This window comes from Helianthus annuus, chromosome 4 (assembly GCF_002127325.2).
Source record: "Helianthus annuus cultivar XRQ/B chromosome 4, HanXRQr2.0-SUNRISE, whole genome shotgun sequence".
NCBI lineage: Eukaryota > Viridiplantae > Streptophyta > Magnoliopsida > Asterales > Asteraceae > Helianthus > Helianthus annuus.
The window spans coordinates 7,870,831-7,884,820 of NC_035436.2; the positions used below are offsets into that span (position 1 = coordinate 7,870,831).

Genomic DNA, 13,990 nt, shown 5'->3' on the forward strand with positions numbered 1-13,990 from the left:
ATGCCAAAATTTTACAAAATTTTGACATTACCGATTCATAATATGGATAATTGTGATGGTAACAAAACTTGTTTACAATTTAATACCACGACTCCATAACATCATAAACGTGTAAAAGAACACACTACATCCAACTCATTGGACTAAATAATTTAGGAATGCTAAACCTCGTAAGGATGCAAGTAAAAGCATCATGTCCCATCTGTTATCTGCTATATATAATAAACGAATAAAATTTGGGACATGTGTCGCAATATTAGGGCTTCTTAGATGTGGTTTTGGCGGGAAATTGGATGGGTATTAAAAATGAACGCGGATCCCCGTTTTAATCTGATCCGACCCCTTTTATGACCCGGGTATATAAGTCACCTAAAAAAACTAAATTCGTGTCTCTCATTCTTTTACTTACTGCTTCACACCGAAACCCTAGCATCCCTCTTCCTTTGGCTTGAAGCTTCTGCCATACGCTTTCCTGAAATCCTGGTCTATCATACGCTTCTTCTTCTTCTACCTGCATCTCATTCTCTCTGACTCGCTTGTGCTTGAATGGCTTAACAAAGGATTCCAAAATCAAGGTTATTCACTTCCAGGTAATCCCCATTCTAAACCGCCTTCCTTTCCTCTTTCTTCTAGATCAATCATCGTCATGTTCACAACTTATTTAGGATTAATTAGATGTTGATCAATCAGTACAGAAATGAATACACATATATGTGATTCGACTAAAGGAAGATGGTGACGTTGGTTGTGGCCTGAAGAGAAATGACGACGAAAAATGGTTGATTTAGGGTTCTTTAGTTCGGGTAATGTGATGGTTGATTTAGGGACTCTGAAACCGTAAAATGGTATAGATTACATTTCAAAATCAAACATTTTTTTTTGTTTTTACATACTTATCATTTTGTAAAATGATGTTCAATCATTGTTAACTGGATTGTTTTTCATGATGACAATTATGGGAAGGCTTTGGGGATTGTTCACAATGATGGTGAGTTTTGATATCCCATTAGATAACTATTACATGTTATTTTAGGGTTTTGGTGGATTTATAAATATGAAAGATGCGAGGACCAATAATCAAGATAAGTGGTATCTAATTTTGTCATCTTTTAGTTCGGTAATACAGATACTACTCAATAATACAATTCTACATTTGATCATTGGGTATTTAAAATCAAGAGTTTTGTTTTCAGGGGATGGAAAGAATGAAAAAACATACATTTTTAATAAACAGCTTAAGCGGTTGTAACCATTTGAATACAAGTTTGGTGAGTTTCGCCTGTTTGACTTATCCCACTTTTATAACATGAAAAATAAAATGCATCATATAGACCCAATTGTAAGGAGTGAGCATTTTCATAGGAATTGAAATTGCCACTTCTTAAGTTATATGATGGGTATTTGGTTTTCATTGGAAGGAGTGAGCATTTTCAAATATTATTTAGATTTTCTGAAAATTTGATATTTTAGCATGATTTGTGTAGTGGGAGTTATTTTGTTTAGAAAAATTGTTCTAAGTTAATGGAGGAAAGAGTTACGTATATCACGGATGAAGGCATCTGGTCTCTTAACATCAAAGGTACAACTTTTCTCAATATTCCAGTGTTTTGTCTATTATATCTTAATCCTTTTGTTAATCGGTTAGGCTCATTTTGGTTTTGATTTCTGTTTCCGTTTTTATGTTCGATCGTTTTTGGTTGCTTGCTGACGGGGATTTTGAACAGGTTGATTAGTATCTGATTCTTGTTATCGTTCTTCGTGTGGTGTTTGTTACACATCTGGAAACTGGGACATAATGGCCTAGCCACTGCCTCCAGCAATGAAGGCTAGGGTTCCGACGAGTTGATCTAGAGCCAGTTCAGTTGACAAGTCTGCATTTTTTTCTTATTATTAAGAAGTATATGTTGATTTTGGGTTGCCGTTGATTTTAGTTTATTAAAAACCTTACATGAATGATTGAAGATAGGTTAAAGAATAACTGCTGTCGCTACCACCTCCATCGTTACAGGAATGAACGAGGCTTAGCCTTTTATGTGGTTTGTCACTGCCTCACCCAAGGTGCGCCTCAAATCGCCTTTTAAAACCATGAATGCAGGTACGTATATATTTCGAAAACAGCATGATTTATTATGTTACATGTCTTTATCGGTGGTCGTCCTCTTATATTCTGGTTAGAAACATTAGAACTGTGAATTGAATTGTGGAGATTAAAATCGAATCCAAACCAATTATTCATCACAACACGAGTAGTAAATTCAATCCCATTAAAAAACAAGCGTGGGGGTCTAGAGGAATATTCAGTACACGAGGTCAGACAAGTACTTTCAAGGCACTTGGATACAACACAATAGCAAACCGACACGAGTGGAATAAAATCGCACCACCAAAAGTAAACCTCTTTGTGTAGAAAGCGATAAAAGGTAAAATTCAAACGAAATCGGCCCTGGTCAGTAGGGGAATAACGTTACAAAGTAACGCATGTGCTTTGTTTGGGTCTGTAAAGGAGACGTCTGACACATACTGGTTCGATTCAGTGTTTTAGATATCATATGGCACTAAATATTCTCGTGGGTGAAAAGCTGTGGTTGAAACCAGGTACCAAAACTGTGGAGGAAGTTGTGTAGAGTGTTAATGGGCTCAGTATATTGGGTACCCGAAAAATAATTTGAGGAATGCAAAAATCTTTGGAGGCAAGAGTGGATCTGTTTACAACCTGGTAGAGGAGATAAAGGAGATGGCGTTTGATAAGATCAAACATAGATCAAAATGATTTGGCATAAACTGGAACAAATGGCGAAGCTTTAGACTAGAGGAGTATGACATTTCAATATTGTAGTTCTGTTTGTGTTTCCTTCACTTTCCTCTTTATTTGTAATTGTAATTGTAATGCCCAAGATAGCAGCTTCCTATATTGGTTGTTTCCATTTTAATAAAAAGCTTCCGTTGCCATTTGAAAAAAAGTGTAATTCTTTCCTTTGTTGGCGGTTGTATTATTTATGTTATTGTTTTTGTTTAGTGCCAGTATGCTTTTTTGGCTCAGCTTCTCGCTAGGCTGCTGTATTAATAAAAGCTTTTATGTATAGTGTTTTCTGATGTTGCATGTGCCTTTAATACCCATGGATTGCTTCTATTTTTGTTCACCCAGTGGATCTCTTATTAATGTCGATTCACTAAATTCCCCAATATAACAATCATCAAATACTATGCACCTTGCAAATTGAGTTTATCAATTGATATATATATATATATTGAACGGTGACTTTCTTTTTGAGTAACCCAATATCACACCGCCTAAACGGCCGTCCTAGCCAAGATCTAACCAGAATACGTTGTCTTAACCGGGCCCACCCTGGGTTAGTCAGACTTGGTTACAGCGTTCTCCCGGAAACCGTACTGCCTCCACACGAAATGTCTCGCTGAAGTAACAGCCAGATGAAAACCGGGGTGCGGCTTAGGATCGAACCCCCCTCGGTGGGTTTGTTTCCATCATTGCCCAATATCCACCCAATATGACACAAGTGGGAATTGAACTTGAGTCTCCATTGGAAAACCCAAGTCTCCTACCATCATATCATCAATACATATATATGATACTCACTTTTGTGAACTACATATTTGGGACACATGTCCCGTTTTACGAATTATAATTATAATTTCATTTTTCACTATTATATGTAATAAACATTATCGTTATAACACTTATGATTTTATATTAAATTTTTAGCTCGTGAAGTTCACGGATTATGGTAGGAAGCAATTTCAACCCGTTTTTTTACATATAGTGGTTTGACTTAACCGGTACCGTATTGCACAGGGGTGCACCCACATGTAAAGAAAAGAAGGCAGGCGCCCCACGGAAAGAAATAGTGTTATTTTACGGAAAAAGTCTTGATCGTCTCCACAACGATTAAAATCCTGAGTTCACCATTGGTATCGCATAGTAGCATGTTATAGACTCAAGTTTAATTTATCTATTTAATTTATAATGTTTGAAAACATGTATTTTTATTTTATTTAACAAGATAAATCAATTAATTAAAATTAAATTTTCCTGCCTGCAAAGTTCGCAGGTGATAACCTAGTCCTAGTTATATAGCATAACCTTACAATTGTACGAACTGACGTTGTTGACTCATTGCCGGACTGTCACCAAACCAAGTTCCATCCCGTAGTTCATGAGACTTTAATTCCTCGTGATCTGTGTATCGCATCCAATGACCTCAGCATATAACCTACATAAAGACACCACAACATTATTTGTTGCTAAGTGAGTAATGTAGGAGATGGGTCACAATTATTATATTAAAAATTGTATCAGTAAAATGCTATAGACATTCCCTTTATATATTTAAAAAATTGTAGTACCCATACCGTGTACAAATCCAAATGAAAATAAATATGAAATACAACATATTTAAATAAATAAATCAAATCAAACCGTTGTCTTTGACAAAAGCTTGAGTAGTGTCTTCTTGTACGGTTTTCGCTTCGTCTTCAACGCGAACTTGAGCCATGTCTCGTTGGCGATCCTTCTTGGTTGCAATAATGAACACACTGATGTTGATGGTTATGGCTGAGGCACGTGTTCAACACACTTCCATTAAAACAGATTTCGCGCCTCTACTAAGGACGACACGTCTGTCTTCAAGTGTACAACAGTCGAAGCAGTCTGTACTGCCGCAAATGGTCACGCGCCCAAGGTTACACCAGATAAAACTATAGTGTAAGAACTTTTGGAAAAATAAAGATGCGTAGGAGATGGAATCGAGTAAAGAAAACTGATCTCTCTAAGTACCCAACACATGAGCCTTCAAGTATCACCAAGAACTCTTCTAATTTTTCTTCTAAAATTCCTCTTAGAATTCTCTACTATTAATTAACTTCATCAAGTTTGACATCAAGAGAGTGGAGAGCATTTCATGCTTGACAATGTACCGAAACTCTGCTGAAATCAATACAAGTGAACTTTAAAGTGATATTATCATTGTTATTAATTGTGTTCTTGCTCGGTTTGGTGCTAAAACTTGAATTTCGTACTTTTTTATGGATTTACAACAAGACATATTGTGTTTAAGATCATTATAGGGACCTATACATAGAACCTAAATGTGAGTTCATCATGTGTAGGTGTGAAGGAGGAATGTTCAAGCCAAACGAGGAAACATGAGGTTCAAGATCACGGTAGGTTCTTCTACCTTACATTTCGATTTTTTAGTAGTTTGAAAGTATCTTTTAAGTCATTGTATAATTTGAAATATTGGGATGTAACACCCCAAAAACGGGTTTGGTAATCAAACCACGTTAATATTAATGACGAGTAAAATACTGTTAGTGGTGAAAATTAACTCGGTAAATATTAGAATTTAAATAAATAAACCTAATATTAAATAAAAAGAGAATAAAAGCTTTTAAGAAAATAAAGTTCATAAGAGGCCCGAGTTAATGGGACTTAAAAATAAAGCGGGTTATAACCTCTCCGAATCCACTAAGTTAACTAGGAATAATTAACCTAGTTAATTAGAGGAAGTATTGCTAGGAATAAGTAGGTTGAAGCCTACTTGACAACTAACCAAAACACGAGGGACTAATATCGCCAAGTAGGCAAACTTGATTTATTAAAAATAAGTAATAAAAACACAACACACACACTAAGTGTGTGTGTGTGCGCGCGCGCGCGACCATGAGGGGAGAACATGGATGAAACCCTAGTTCAAGCTTAAACCCCAAATTGAGGATCAATTCAAGATCAAATCGAAGCACAAACGCGTATACACGATCACCAAGTCAAGGGGATCTTAAGGTATGTCGAATTCTGGTCATTTATGAAGTTATGAAAATTGATCAACTTTACAAAATGCGATTGATGTATGAATCGTAGAGACTACGACCAAATTAGAGATGTATTAATGCTTAGGAACAAACCCTAAGTGAAGATTCAAATTAAATTGTTATGATTTAGGTGTTTGGGTGAATTACCACACCTAGCTAAGTGGGTTTTTGACTATAGTGAAGATGATGATATACGTGTGCTTAAAATCATCATAATAGGTAGTTTAAGCGAGAAACTTGAATAAATTGTAAGTTCAAGTGAAAGATCATGCATGACTATAAATTGGGTTTTGAAAGTTATGATGATATTCTTGACATTGAAGTTCTTGCATGAATTGTAAGAATTTAAAGATAGATAAAGATAGAATAGAGATTTAGAATCATCATATTTGCTATATTCAAGAAGAGAGTTCTTGAATAAGTGTTAAGATTGAATTAGTACATGTGTGTGAAATGGGTTTTTAATAAGAGTATGAACTTTATGGAACTAGATGATTATATGATTTTATAAACTATGTGGATGAATGTAGTTAGTGGCCTAAAAATAGTGCCTACCGAATAGTAGAAGAAATGCCTAAGTGAGTTCGTCGAACTCGATTGTGCATTTCATACATTAAAAAGGGACGGTTGACTTTTGAAAGTCAAACTGACCTTAAAACATGACCGAATGATAATTTTGATAGAAATGCGTAAGGTGGAATAGTCAAGATTAATAATGACTAATCTAACCATCTTACGAATTATGATGATAGTTTGACGCTTGACAAGCTAGGTGGAGCTTGGGAAGGAAGCTGATCAAACAAGCCAAGCATGAAGAAAATGTGTAGTTTGGATGCGAGGTAAGTAAATCTTACGCCATTTTTATTTAAAAAATACTCATTTGCGAATATTGCATATGAACAAGGTGAATTAAGTAATTAAAGTATGATGTTCCGTGCGGGATATTACGGGTCGGAACAAGGGAAAATGGTAAGTAACCATTAATTATGTAAAAAGGGTAAAATGGTAATTAGTCATGTTTTGACAAACTAATAAGTGCTTGTCGAGTCTGATGTTCGCAGGGTTAAACGGCTTATGGGATTTTGCATTGCTATGTATTAGAAAATTATTGAGGCAAGGTATTAAAACAGGTCAATACTTTGACTCGAGCCAGGTACGCATAGATAAAATTATAGTTAAACATGTGATTTTGGTCAAATATTCGGTGAAAGTCCTTCGTCATGAAACGAGGGACTAAAGTTGACCAAAACGTCCTTGATCAGTAAACCGGGCAAACGACCTTTAAAGGTTGTATAGAAATGAGTATTATTACCTAGTAAGTCTTGATAAATGAATAAATTAATTGCATAATACTTTTTGGGTCAAACACCCAAAAATGGGCCTTTTCCGTAAAAGTTGACTAACCGAAGGGTAGTCTTCGTAATAGTTAGATTACCGAAGTTAATCCACCATAAATAAAGTTGTGGTGGAAGGCAAATAGATATCTTCACGTAGAAATAAGATGCGACTAATAATGAGCGAAAACTATGCTTATATGTTAAAAACCTCCAAATGGGTCAAAATGAGGTAGGTGGTTAAATGTTGGTTAAGTGTTAGAAAGTCATAAAATAACCCGGCAAATGTACGTGTGGATGCAAACCATGTAATGGGAGTGGGAACGCTAATGTTTGACAAGCCGGGAATGGGTAAAAATGCTAAGAAATAATCATTGTCAATAAACATGTAGTATGTTGTTAAAATGAAGCGGGTCAAATAAGGGCATAAGGGATTTATAAGCCGTTTGCTTAAAAATTAGCTCTTGATGCGAATCAAGATGATAAACGGATCCGTAATTGTATTACGGTCGCATAGACACAAGAATCACGTAAAACACATAAGTAGATCCAAAGTTATGCATGTTTAAAGTAGAATTGTTGTTAAAAACATAGTTGGGCGAATATGCAGCTCAAAGAGGGAAACATTCTGTCGAAATGGGGTGCTCGCGTCGCGCGACAAAGGGAAGGGCTAGACGTCGCGGCACGCGACAGAAAACTCCCAAACCCGTTGCGGCAAGCGACAGGTGTAAAGTTTGAAATTTTTATTTGTTTTGCTTGTTTAACTTGGGGAAACCTGTTATAACTTTTTATAAAACTATGGAAACTAACTTCTAAGTTGGGTTTTGATTTTAGGTGAATGTTATGGGCCTCCGGATGAAGATCAAGCGATGAACAAGAACCGAACACATGAAAAAGAAGCTTCCGCATGTTGTCTGGTTGTTATTTTAAAATGACGAACTCAATTACATTATGTTGTATTTTCTTTAAATTTGTAAAAGTTTTATTTTACCCGTATTTTCAATGTGTATGTAATCATAATTACACGTTTATTTTCGTAAGCTATACGAAAACCGTTAATTAATAGTTAGGGTCTTATATGGGAGTTAAGTATTGAAGGATAGGAAATGTGGTTGACTCTTGGTAACGGGTCAAATAGGTAAATGTTGAAATGGGTAATGTCCGAGACTAAAAATTGGGTTTTAGTTATATATAATATGAATGGTAGTTTAAGGTGTTATATTGTACCAATGTGCTTGTAGAAATTAGTATGATGTGAATCTTAAGGAAGGCATGTGACTAACCTGTTGTATTGGGTCAATTTAGTTAAAGGATGACAGATGGTTGAAAAACCAAGAAGTAAAGTTGGGTTTTGTGGAATTACATTAATTGGCATCACGTATGTCTAGAATTCTCTTTAGAATGAAAAGTATGAAATGGATAAAGAATGTGGGAGTAGCCCACTTGGTAGAGGCTTTTGCCTCTTAGTGGGAGGTCTTGGGTTCAATCCTAAGCAAGAAGTAGATTAGTATTTATTTGGTGTAATTTATGAGTATGTAAGGTTTGCCATTCAAAAAAAAAAATGAAATGGATAAAGAAAGAAGTATGTCTTTTTTACGAACCTAGTATGTTCTAATAGTATTTGAATGAAAGATCAATGGTTATAATGGTGGGGTATTGGATTTTAATAATCCCAAGTTTCACTAATTGGCCGGTAATAATCCCAACTTCAAAAATTGCCTACAACAGTCCCAACTTGTAAGATTTTGGCCACCAATGGTCCTTGTCTAACTAGGTTATAACCTTGTTGGGCTGGTGACCTGCAACTTATTCCGGCGACCCGTTTTACCCCTGAAACCACCAAACAAGACCACCACCAATCATCTCCGACCTCCTGTAATCTTCTCCGCTTCTCAAAAGTTTTTAAATTTCCACCATCTACGCAACTCCGGTGACCTGCAACTTATTCCGACGACCTTCTTTACCCCTGAAACCACCAAAGGAGACCACCACTTGTCATCTCCAACCTCTAGTGACCTTCTCCGCCGCTCAAAACTTCAAAAAACTAACTGGGTTATAACCCAGTTAGACAAGGATCATTGGTGGCCAAATCTTACAAGTTGGGACTGTTGTAGGCAATTTTTGAAGTTGAGATTATTACCGGTCAATTAGTGAAATTTGGGATTATTAAAATCCAATACCCCTATAATGGTGGGTAAGTAAAATGGTAAATGTTTGTGGGAATGGTTAATACTAACTTATGTTGGATATTTCTAGGTAAATCATCCACCTAAGATCAAGCCAAGATTGTGGACAAACACACACACGCCATCTTTTGATGTGTAGTTTTATACGGGTAAACTTTTGTAGTCTTTGTACATGTATGGTTCTAAACACTTGGTAGATACGATGGTTCTAAAACCTTTCATGTTATGTTTTTCAAACATGTCATGGTGTGACTTGGAATGTATGATCCAAACAATGTTTAGTCTTGTGTAAATGAAGTTCCTTTTTATGTTTGCACGAAGATGAGATATCAGAGTCCGTCTAGAGACAAACACCCACGGATGTGAAATGTGAGAGAGATTAGAGGAGTAAATTACAAGTTTTGTCCTTTATGTTTTTACCAAATTGCAGGTGCTGTCATTTAGCGTAAAAGTTGACAAATTTTGTACATAATGTTCCAAAATCTGACAGGTTATATCCTTTAGGCCAAAACACGTTAGATTTTTTAGTTAAATCTAATCATGTGCCTTGCTCATGATGGCATTATTGTCATTTCATCTCTTTAGGGACTATTGTGTAATAAATTGAAAAATCAAAGAAATATATGATTCTCTATATCTCTCTACCTCACTATATTTCTCTACTGCCAACAACCATCACAAGCCACCACCCTCCACCATTTTCACATCACCATCACATCACACCATGACTGAAACCTCCGGCGACCTCCCTAACCCACATAAACTCCAGTTCAGATGACGGAGATGGCAGTCGAGATTGTGGTTTGGTTGTACGGGTTGAGGGTTTGGTATAATCACCATTGAAAACCCAACTCTACTGCTCCGCTATAATCACCATCACCATCACCATTCACCCACCTTAACCACTTCACCACCCCACCAACAAGAACTCAACAAATTAAATCCTCTCTTTGACTTTCTATGCACTATTCAAGACCTATATTCATCTTTTTCATTTTTATGCACAAAAATTCAAAACCTGTATACTTTTTTTTTCATTTTTAACTTCACAAAAAAAAAAAACAAAACCATCAGACATGCAGTTTGGAATTAAATTTACAAATAGGAACACAGGTTAGGTTGTTAAATAAATCAGAACACAGGTTAGGGAGTGATGCGGGTTCAAGTGTGGAGGAGCGGGCCATCTTGTATTTGGAGGCCCAAGATCGTGTGACCAAATGGGCTTCACTAAAATGGCTCTAATTTAGGCTACGGGGGTCCGTTTTGGGCGTGCGACCAACAATCGTGAGAACAAGTTCCATCTTGCTGCAAACACCTATGGCGGTTTGGGTCATCTTCCGGGCCAAAGAATGCTTATTTCTATCAGTTATTTATCTTTTTATGTTTTTTTCGAGGTTTTGGGCATTATGTTTTTAGGGCTTGTGTTTGGCCCATGGCCTTTTTATGCTCCATTTCGAATTTCTGTCTCTATTTATGTCTTTCTCTTATAATTTGGATGGTCAAACTTGAATTTCGAAATTACTCAATTTTCACTTCAAATTCTGTGCCCTTTGTGTTGAATTTTGGGGGTTGAGGAAGATCAACACGGGTATTTGCAGAATCAACTTGTTTTGCTCTTCATTATTGTAACAAACGCTACATCAGGGAGTTGAATAATCGCTCCACGCCACTACATGTACCGTTGTTGTCAGGTGACCACCATTGGAACCCTAGGTTGGGTCGCTGGAGCTTGTAGCCTTTATCACCACCTTCAATTTCCCTTTAGAAACACCTTGGAGTTCTACCACCACATCCACCATCACTAGTCCGACGTATTAGACGACGAAAAAGGGAAATGTCGTTGTATCGAATTGCGGTATAGATGAAGATGGCGGCTAGGTTTTGAGTGGAATGGCACGTGACTAGGTTTTGAACTGAATAATAGCGGTGGTGGTTGGTGGCGATAGGTGAGGGTGGTGGGAGCTAATTGTTGTGGCAGTATGTGGAGGTGGAGAACTGACGAGAGAGAAGGAGAGAGAATGGGTAAAGAGATATGGGTAGAAAGAGAGGGGTATACTTTTTATGATATTAATTAATTATGTTCTATTTATTACAATATTTCTAAATAAATGGGTAAAAGGACTAAATTACCCTTGGGTGACCAGATTTAACAAGAAAGTTTAACTTGGTTATGGCCAAAGGGCATACCGTGCAAGATTTTGAAATGTAAAGTACATAACTCGTCAACTTTTGCACTAAAGGACAACATCTAAAATTTGGTACAAACATAAAGGACCAATCTTGTAATTTACTCGAGATTAGAGAAAGGGAGATATCCATGTATAAAGAGAAAGAGATAGAGATAGATGTGGAGGTAACCAAAGTCATTCCACCTTTCATTGTAGATGTTGTCATTATGCCCCAAGATAAATAAGATTGGATTATATTTAGGGGTGCAAAACAAATGAGGTTGGCGGGTTAAATCTGAACCTGGAAATTTTCAACGAACCAGAACCCAACCACGAACCTGAAAATCTTATGATATATATATGAATCCGAACACAACCCAAATATTAGCGGGTTAATCTGAACACGTGTAACAACTCTCACTAAAATTATCACTTATTATGTTAATTGTTCAATCCTAAACCCTAATTGAGAAACCCAAGTAATTCTGCATAAACCCTAAAATTTTCAGAATAATTAGAATCAGGATCAGGGCCCCTAAAACTCAGGGGGGTAAACCCTAGCTGACGATTATCTAAACAGTTTGCTGTAGGAAATGAATTAAGTCGAACGACCAACTCAGCTGAGCTACAAATAAACGTGGCCACCCTATGCTAGAACTAGACCCGTCGCGCCACGCGCGGGAGCCAGGTCTTTCTGGCGCGCCACGCGAGGGAACTAAAATCCCAGTATATATAGGGGGGTTGGCACTTGAGTTCTGGTGTTAGTTCAACGTTAAAATTCGATTCAGGCACTGAGATATCGTCCAAATACTACAAAACGCACACAATCACTAAACGCTGCCGCGATAAACAGGGTAATAACTCGATCGCTATTACGATTCAATGTCCGATCGATTGAAACTATCCACGAATGTTTAAGTGCTGCTCAAATTAGGGTTTATACTTTGTCATTCGTCGTTAATTCGATGGATGTTTAAGTATCGCACTTTGTCATTTATTGTGAGGGTTTAATCTCGTGAGTTGTCATAAATGCTGTATTTGTTACTAACCTAGTTCGTGTGCATTTTTATTTAAATTAGGTTAACAGGCTAATCAGTAAGCTAAACTCTGCCCGTATAAATCTGCAATGTGAGTCATTCTCTTTTTACCAAACTTGCTTTCAAAATCATATTTATTTTCAAAGTTATAATTACAGGGATTAAGTCTTTGTAGTCTTCAAATACAGCCCGTATGTGGGGTTTTGTATACATTACTTTCACCATTGGACAACGGGTTAGCCAAGGGGTGATATGACCATAGTCACAGACACCATTGGACAACGAGATAGCCAATAGGTGGTCGAGTGACAAAAACCGTGGGTATATGGTTGACATATAGAAACATTGTAATCGCTCTTAATACTGTAAATTATAACAAAGTATCATTTTAGACAAAAGAATGATTCACTCAGTATTTCCCCGCTGACAAAACCTTTTTCAAACATGTTTCAGGTGATCTGTTATGATCCAGCAAAAGTGCCGTGAAGCACTACAAGCTTAAGGAAGTGGCTCAATATAAATAAAGAAACATGTTTTGTAAAATAAAGATTTCCCAGTGAAATCACTTTATTGTAAATTACAGGGTTTATCCCTAATTATGAAATAAATAAAACGGGTATTTCAAGTATTAAAAGATCCTGTATTGAAGTCTTCCGCTGTCATATAAATTAAATACCACGGGGTTCCTGTCCCGCGACTCTTGTCAAACCGGGGATAGGGCCGTGACAGGAAAAGGTGGTATCAGAGCCACTGATTTAAGCCAATTAAGTATTTAGCAAAATACTTAATTTTACTGATTGACATTTTGTGATTATATGTTTTATTTGAATATTTGTTTACAGTATGGGTAAGCAAAGACTTTCAGATATCTATCGTCAATTAGATAATACACCAAAAGATAAAGGATCATCATCCTCAAAACATTCCATAGATACTGGAGAAGGAATATTTGTCCGTAAAGCACAGTTTGAGAAGCCACTTTCTCCTAATAAAAGAAGCTTGATTATTAGGAAAAGTCAGGAGAAAGGAAAGAAATCACAACCAAAGGAAGTGAGGGTTAATCAGGAAACCCATAAAATAGGCAATAATCCACCATGGGAAGATAAATTAGATGAAAAATGGGCAGATCTCTATATGTTAGCCACGGTAGTAGTAAATACCAACCTTTAAAAACTATCAATACCCTGACCCAGTATTAGCACCTATAGTACCTACAAGCCAGAAGCTCTAAAGAAAAGTTTACCCATTAAATAAATAAGTTACAATAAACCCTAGTATGTTTTAATTTTCAGTTATCCTTTGTATTAAATTTAGTTAAACGATATGCAATAATACTTAAATGTTTATCTATGAAATTTTGTTATAAAATGTTAACTTAGCATTTTGTGTGCATTTTGCATATATGCTAAACAGCATGAATGAGTTATCTGAAGCCC

At 36.4% G+C, this 13,990-nt stretch overlaps 1 long non-coding RNA gene across 1 annotated transcript; it reads left to right on the forward strand.

The window, feature by feature from the left end:
• Nucleotides 1–955: 955 nt before the first annotated feature.
• Nucleotides 956–2,960, forward strand: LOC110935647. Its single transcript, XR_004891978.1, has 3 exons — nucleotides 956–988; nucleotides 1,194–1,869; nucleotides 1,967–2,960. It is a non-coding gene; the product is annotated as an uncharacterized LOC110935647 (long non-coding RNA).
• The last annotated feature ends 11,030 nt before the right edge of the window (nucleotides 2,961–13,990 follow it).